Source organism: Ornithorhynchus anatinus, chromosome X1 (assembly GCF_004115215.2).
Source record: "Ornithorhynchus anatinus isolate Pmale09 chromosome X1, mOrnAna1.pri.v4, whole genome shotgun sequence".
In the NCBI taxonomy this organism is placed as follows: domain Eukaryota; kingdom Metazoa; phylum Chordata; class Mammalia; order Monotremata; family Ornithorhynchidae; genus Ornithorhynchus; species Ornithorhynchus anatinus.
This window is the reverse complement of record NC_041749.1, coordinates 111,386,009-111,394,472: the sequence shown is the minus strand read 5'-3', so window position 1 is coordinate 111,394,472 and position 8,464 is coordinate 111,386,009.

Genomic DNA, 8,464 nt, shown 5'->3' with positions numbered 1-8,464 from the left:
CAGCAGAAGTGGTGGAACAGGGATGAGAACCCAGGTCCTTCTTATTCCCAGGCCCCATGCTCTAGCCACCAAGACACACTGCTTCTCTAAGCCATGTTCCAAGATCTCTTTCCTGAATTGATCAATCAATCTATCAATTAATGGTATTTATTGAGTACTTTCTATGTGCAGAGCACTGTACTAAGCTCTTGGGAGAGTACAATATAACAGGATTAGCAGACACGTTCCCTGCCCATAACAAGCTTACAGTCTAGAGGAGGAGACAGACATTAATATGAATAAATAATTTGTAATATTTAATTTAAAGATATGTACATAAGTGCTGTGGGGTTGCAGGTGGGGCGAATAGCAAGCACCCAAAGGTCACAGATCCAAGTGTATGACAAATAACTCAAGGTCAATCATCGTGTGGTTGGAGAAGCTGCATGGCGTAGTGGATAGAGTACGGGCCTGGGAATCAAAAGGTCATGAGTTCTGATCCCAGTGTGACCTTGGCCAAGTCACTTCACTCCTCTGGGCCTAAGTTCCCTCATCTGTAAAATGGGGATTGAGACTGTGAGCCCCAGGTGGGACAGGGACTGTGTCTAAACCCATATGCTTGTATTCACCCCAGCATTTAGTACAGTGCCTGGCACATAGTAAACACATAACAAATACCATAATTATTATTATTTCCCAGATGCATTAGTTTTCCAATGTGCACAATGTGCATATGTGCCAATGAGACTCAAGTTGACTGAGCGGAAGGAGGAAACCACTTCTGTATTTTTACCAAGAAAACTCTGTGGTTAACACTACAGAATGACTGCAGATGGAGGTGGGGTGTTCTGGGAGAGATGTGTCCGTGGTGTTGCTACGGGTTGGACATGACTCGGTGGCATAAGACAAGACAAGAAAGTGCACTGACCAAGAAGAAATAGACTTTGTAATAGACGAGAGTTCATTTATCGCAAAGGGAGAATTTCCTTAAGGGACTAAACATTGAAGCAGGCCCCTGAAAGAGGTTATGGGATCTCTAGAATTCCATCCATCCTGGATGATTTGGGTATTTACATGCTAGGTGACTCCTTAGGCTTCTTCTAGCTCCATTATTTTCTGACTCTGACTGCTGTCTCAAAATTTGTACTGAGTTCAGAGTTGAGATCATTCCAGTTTTTTGGGTGCTCCAAAGTTAAAGGGACTATTATTATTATTATATTTGTTAAGTGCTTACAATGTGCCAAGCACTGTTCTAAGCACTAGGGTAGATACAAGCTTATCAGGTAGGACACAGTTCCTGTCCCACGGGGGGCTCACAGTCAAAGTAATTGGACCATGATCCGACGTGGACATCAATGACTGCAGAAACAGAATTATTAAAAGTCCTTGGGCTTGTATGCACCTTTTCTCCAAGTAAGTTACCCCACAGGACAGGGAATACGGTTTGGACCATTACTCAGATTAGTCTCTAACAAATCTGGCACTTCGGCACATAGTAAGTGCTTAACAAGTACCATAACAAGGACTTTGGGGGATAGCGTCCCTGTATCCAAGAGAAACTGTATGCATTCCCCATGGAAACTCCAAACTGTCTCTCCTGCTTGGAGAGTGAAAAAACATGTTCTTGCTGCCCAGTTACATCAGCCCCCTCGCCCCACCCCAAGTTCCTTCAGTCCCTATTTCCCCATTGGTTAATTCATGGAAGGGTCTTCTCTCTTCAGCCCCTTCCTTCAAGTGAAATTTCGGGAGGCAGAAGAGCAGGTGATGGTGTTTGAGCTCAGCAACTCTGGAAGGTAAGTGCTGCGTGAGAGCAGAGGGGACACACAATGAGGGCTTCCTCCGAGCAAAGTCTACTCCAGGCTGAGCCGATCTCTCTGTATATACTTTCTCCCTCATATTCCTGCCCCAGTCCTCTGCTTGATAGCAGCTGGGATAGAACCAGCACTGGACAATAGAAAGTCAACTGCCAATTCCGAGGGAAACAAGACCCACTCCACACACTGAGCCCCGTGAATAATCAATTTTCTCTTGTTCTTACTCTTAGGGTATTTGGTGAGCACTTACTACGCGTCAAACACTGCTGTAAGCGCTGTGGTAGATACAAAGTAATAGGATCAGACACAGTTCCTGTCCCACATGGGGCTCACAGTCTACGGACTCTAGACCGTAAGCTCGTCCTCTAGACTATAAACTCCATGTGGGCAGGGAATGTGTCTGCCAACTCCCCCAAGCACCCAGCAAAGTGCTCTGCACACAGCAGGCTTTCAACAAATATGATTGATTGATTAATAGGAGGGAGAACAGGCATTGAAACTGCACTTTACAGGTGAGAAAACTGAGGCCTAGAGAAGCGAGTACCTTGCCCAAGGTCACGCAGCAGGCAAGTGGCAGTGCTAGGATTAGAATCCACATCCTCTGACTCTCAGGCCACACTCTTTCCACTAGGTCATGCTGCTCCTCAGGATGGAAGTAGATTGTAGTATTCAAGTTCAGCCAGCTGAGCACTTTTTCAAACAGCCATCCAGGTGCCCCAAGATGCGAACAGGCCGGCCTCAGGTCCATGTATGTAAGGACTCTTGTTTTTCACCTTCTCCCTTTGGCCATTTCATTGACCATGCCCCCCCCCCCAAGGGAGGGCAGGGAAAGCAAAACAGAGTGGGATTGGGACAGAGCTAGAAATAATCAGCTAAAAAGAGGGTTTTGGATGATCTGTGGTTTGTCATGAACTAGGTTATCTCTGTCCCCAAGGACCACAGTCTCTTTGATGGTGGCAAAACAGTGCCCTTCGGATTCTTGGCAGTACAGGGAGAATGGGTTAAAAGATTCAGTCTTCTTTCTTTTCTACTGCTTTTGGATCCCTCTCTTGGTCAGCAAATATTTACCGTTGCTTCTATCGATTTGCTTTTTTAGACAGTTTCCTACCCTCCCCACACCCTTCTCCTATCTTTCTGCCCTCTCCACTCTCACCCTGTCTACCTCGATGTCCGTGTACCTGTCTCTGGCCTCGGTCTAGTGTTTCGCTTACTGTAAACACTTAATTAATCTTATTGAATAATTGAAGGATTGATTAAGCAGTCACTGGCTAACCAGCCCTATGCTTCCCCCCTCTCCCTTTGCCTTTTAATGGAGCCTTCTGAGAGTCTTTGAAGTACTAAGGTGCTGAAAAGGGTGACAGTCCCTGTCACTTTCCTTTCTTGTCTCCCTGACGTCTATCTACAACATGGTCTAGCTCTCCTGTAGCATTTTTTTGTAATATTTTTATTTTCCATTATTAAGATTTTTGGGGAGGGGAAGGCAAGAGTATTGGCAGGCAATAGGAATTTTAATTGCTAATTTTCTTTAGCGCATTGTATCCTCCCAGGTTCCCCAGGGTCTGAGAGACCCATGGTTGGTGTTGATTCTTTGAAAACTGCCTTCATTTCCTTAGAGAAGAAGTTCTATAATAAACCAATCATGAAATATAACCAGCCAGTTATTCACTACCAAACTAGCCAAGTCTAATTCCCTCTTCTTTGGGAAATATCCCCAGCTGTATTTCAGGAGAAATGGCTTCTTGTTCCAACCTGCTGGGAAGTATGTACCCTAACCATCCGGGTAGCTTCGTCGTGGTTATTAAACAACAAGTATTTGCCTCCCAGAAGAAGGTGCCTTCAGGAGTGATTCCTCTCTGAGGCCAGAACCGGGGTGGAAATCCCTTGGAGTGACTCAGCAAGGAAAGTTGTGAGAGAAGCTGCTATTAACTGTGGATGTGGTGGAGAATAATAATAATAATGGTATTTGTTAAGTGCTTACTATGTGCCAAGCACAAGGATACAAGGGATCCAAGGTAATCAGGTTGTCCCTCTTGGGGCTCACAGTCTTAATTCCCATTTTACAGATGAGGTAAATTGGGCACAGAGAAGTTAAGTGACTTGCCCAAAGTCACACAGCTGACAAGTGGTGGAGCAGGAAACCGGGTTATGGTGAGAGAGGATGTTTCATGGCAGAGAGCATTCCAAATGTGGAGGAGAAGGAGGAAAGTTTTCCCCTCTAGTCTGTAAGCTCCTTGAGGGCAGGGATCGTGCCTACCAACTCTATGGTACTGAACTTTGCCAAGCACATAGTCCAGCGTTCTGCACATAATAACTCTCAATATATTCCACTGATTGAGTTGAAAGGTAAGCTAGAAAGCTGCCCACATTCTGATGTTTGAGCAGAGAAAGCAGGTGACTCAGAGGAGGTTTAAAGTTCTGTGACAATCAGAAACCCAGGAAGATTATCAGTGCATCCAGTACAGGGGGCAGTCCCAAGATCACACTGTAGATCCTGACTGACTGGAGGGAAATGAATTTTATTTCATGGATTCCTAGGCCCCCTAAGGCACTCTGAAACTTCATCTAAGACATCCCCCTGCCTCCTGGCAGCTAGACCGTCACAGACAGATGAACATTTATCTTGTTTGAAAGGACCTGAAGGGATAGAACCCATCACTTCCTTCAATAACCCATTTGATTATCTTCTGCTGAAAACTTTATTTCAGGCCCAACCCAAAGACACAGTGTCGGTCAGAGTGAGGTTACATTTGGTGAAGAGCAATTTAATGATGTTTTCCTCTCCCTCTCTCATCTGTAATTTAGTTTAACTTCTGCCTCTCTGACTACATTGGAAGCTCCTTGAGAGCAGGCTTGGTGTCTACCAGAGAAGCAGCATGGCCTAATGGCAAGAGCACAGGTTTGGGAGTCAGAGGGTTCTAATCCCGTTCCGCCACAGTGTGACTTTGGGCAAGTCACTTAATTTCTCTGGGCCTCAGTTACCTCATCTGTTAAATGGGGATTAAGTCTGTGAACCCCACGTGGGACAACCTATTTATTGCCATTGTTCTTGTCTGTCCATCTCCCCCGATTAGACTGTAAGCCCGTCAAACGGCAGGGACTGTCTCTATCTGTTGCCGGCTTGTTCATCCCAAGCGCTTAGTACAGTGCTCTGCACATAGTAAGCGCTCAATAAATACTATTGAATGAATGAATGAACCTGATTACCTTGTATCTTCCCCAGCGCTTAGAAGAGTGCTTGGCACATAGGAAGCACTTAACAAACACTATCATCATTATTATTATTATTACTACCAACTCCCATGGCTCCCACCAGTTATTGCCCCATCTCCCTCCTACCATTCTTCTCCAAACTCCTTGAGCGAGACACCTACATGTGCTGTCTCCAGTTCCTCTTCTCCAATTCTCTCCTTAACTCCCTCCGATCTGGCTTTTGTCTCCTTCGCTCCACAGAAACTGCCCACTCAAAGCTCACCAATGATCTTCTTGCCATATCTAACAGCCTCTACTCCATCATAATCCTCCTCAACCCCTCAGTTGCCTTCGATATGGTTGACTGCCTCCTTCGCCCGGAAACATTATCCAACCTAGGCTTCACGGACACTGCTCTCCTGGATCTCCGCCTATCTCTTTGGCTGCTCATTCTCAGTCTTGTTCACGGGTTCCTCCTCTGCCTCCTACTGTCTTACTGTGGGAGTCCCTTAAGGTTCAGCTCTGGGTCCCCTTCTATTCTCCATCAACACCCACTCCCTCGGAGAACTCATTCACTCCCATGGCTTCAACTACCACCTCTTTGCAGATGATTCTCAAAACTACATCTCCAGCCCTGATCATTCTCCCTCTCTGCAGTCTCACATTTCCTCCTGCCTTCAAGCACCTCTACTTGGCTGTCCCACTGATTCCTCAAACTTAACGTGTCCAAAACAGAAATCCTTATCTTCCCACCCAATCACTGTCCTCCCCCTGATTTTCCCATCAATGTGGACAGCACCACCATCCTCTCTGTCTTAAGAGCCTGTAACCCTGGCGTTAATCTCGATTCATCTCTCTCATTCAACCCACATATTCAATGTCACTAAATCCTGTTGGTTCAATCTTCACAACATAGCTAAAATCCACCCTTTCCTCTCCATCCAAATTGCTACCACATAAATCCAAGCATTTATCCTATCCAGCCTTGAATACTGTATCAGCCTCCTTGCTGACCTTCCTGCCTCCTCTCTCTCTCCCTACTCTAATCCATACTTCATTCTGCTGCCCAGACCATTTTTCTCTAAAAATGCTCAGTCCACGTTTCCCCACTCCTCCAGAACCTCCAGGGGTTGTCCATCCACCTCCGCATCAGACAAAAACTCCTTACCATTGACTTTAAAGCACTCGATCACCTTGCCCCCTCCTACCTCACCTCACTGCTCTCCTACTACAATCCAGCCCTCACACCATGTTCCTCTAATGCCAACCTACTCACTGTACCTTGATCTCTATCTCACTGCCAACCTCTCATCCATATCCTACCTCTGGCCTGGAACACCCTCCCTATTCATATCCGACAGATAATTACTCTCCCCACCTTCAAAGCCTTATCGAAGGCACGTCTCCTCTAAGACGCCTTCCCTGACTAAGCCCTCATTTCCTCTTCTCCCACCCCCTTTTGCATCAACCTTGCACTGGGATTTGCTCCCTTTATTCACCCCTCCCTTAGCCCCACAGCACTTGTGTACCTAGCCATAATTTATTATTTACATTAATATAATAATAATAATGGTATTTGTTAAGCACTTACTATATGCCAAGCACTGTTCTAAGCGCTGGGGTGGATACAAAGGTAATCAGGTTGTCCCAGGTGGGGCTCACAGTCTTCATCCCCATTTTACAGATGAGGTAACTGAGGCACAGAGAAGTGAGGTGACTTGCCCAAAGTCACACAGCTGACAGGAGGCAGAGCCGGAATTAGAACCCATGGCCTCTGACTCCCAAGCCTGGCTCCTCCCCTCTAGATTGTAAGCTTGTTGGGAACAGAGAAAATGTCTACTAAATTTGTTGTACTCTCCCAAGAGCTTAGCACTGTCCTCTGCTCACAGTAAGTGCTCAATAAATATGATTGATTACCAACTAGTGGAACGTACTCTCCCAAGCATTTGGTACAGTGCTCTGCGCACAGTATAGGCTCAATAAATACCAGCGATGGAATGAGTGAGCGAGTTGGCTGCTGCATTGCAGAGAGGTGGAGGGCAGGTGGTGACAAATCATCTCAAATAATGGAGTTACCATGGGAAAAACCTTAATTGTATTTCCAGTAATAAAAATTCATCTCAGTTGACCAAAAGTCTAGGTTCAGGTCAACGTATCATCAGGCCACTTGAGCCCATCCCAGCAGAAGAGGCTCTAATCAGTATAACCTCAGAGGATCTCATGTACTTCTTACTTAGATTATGAGCCCTGTGTGGGACGGGGACTGTGCCTAGCTTATCTTTCATCTACTCCAGTTCTTAGCACAGTACTCTGGCACAGTAAGTGTTTAATAAATACCAGCATCATTTTTCCCAGTGAGGCCCGGATGGGCTAGTATTGGCAAGGACTGGGGGAGGAAGAAGTATAGCAGAGCTGAATATGGTGCATAAAGAATTCATTGTGTGGATCACTGTGTGGATGGAATGTGAATTTCATGCGTGTGACCTTGTGAAATGTTAGAGTATGTTTGTATTGGGTGGGTTTTCAGGTATTTTCCCTTCCTACTGTCTCTACTACGTACTTTGACTCACTCCTTAAGCACTTAGGTGCCTTCTCCACCCCCACAGCACTTAGGTACGTATCCTTACATTCATTCGGTTGCTTCTCCGACCTGTAATTTATTTAAACATCTGTCTCCCTTGCTAGGCTGTAAGCTCCTTGAGAGCAGGGATTCTGTCTGCCATTGTACTCTCCCATGCACTTATAACAATAACAGTAAGAATAACAGCAACAATAATAATAATTGTGGCGTTTGTTAAGCACTTACTGCACACTAAGCACTGTACTAACTGCTGGGGTAGATACAAGATAATAACCTCAGACACAATCCCTGTCCCACATGGGGCTGACAATCTAAGTAGGAGGGAAAACAGGGATTTGATCCCCATTTTACAGATGAAGAAATGGAGGCACAGAGAAGTGAAATGACTTGCCTGAGGTTACATAGCAGACAAGTGGTAGATCTGGGTAAATTGTGGTGTGCTTTGCACAGAGTAAGTGCTCAGTAAATACCACTGATTCATGGTGTGATTGACTGACTTTGTGGATACAACTGACATTTACTTCTGCCATAACATGAGTTTTAATTACATGATTTGAAGAGGACATCACTGAAGAATTAGGGAATGTTCTTTCCACAGCATGCATAGTGTAGTGGACAGAGCATGGGCCTGGGAGTCAGAAGGTCATGTGTTCTAATACCAACTTCACCACTTGTCTGCTGTTTGACCTTGGGCAAGTCATTTTACTTCTCTGTTCCTCAGTTACCTCATCTGTAAAATGGGGTTTGAGACTGTGAGCCCCACATGGGACAGGGTCTGTATCCAACCCCATTTGCTTGTATCCACCCCAGAGCTTAGTACAATTCCTGGCACACAGTAAGTGCTTAACAAATAGCTATTATTATTATTATCTGCAGACTTTAAGCCCGTCAAAGGGCAGGG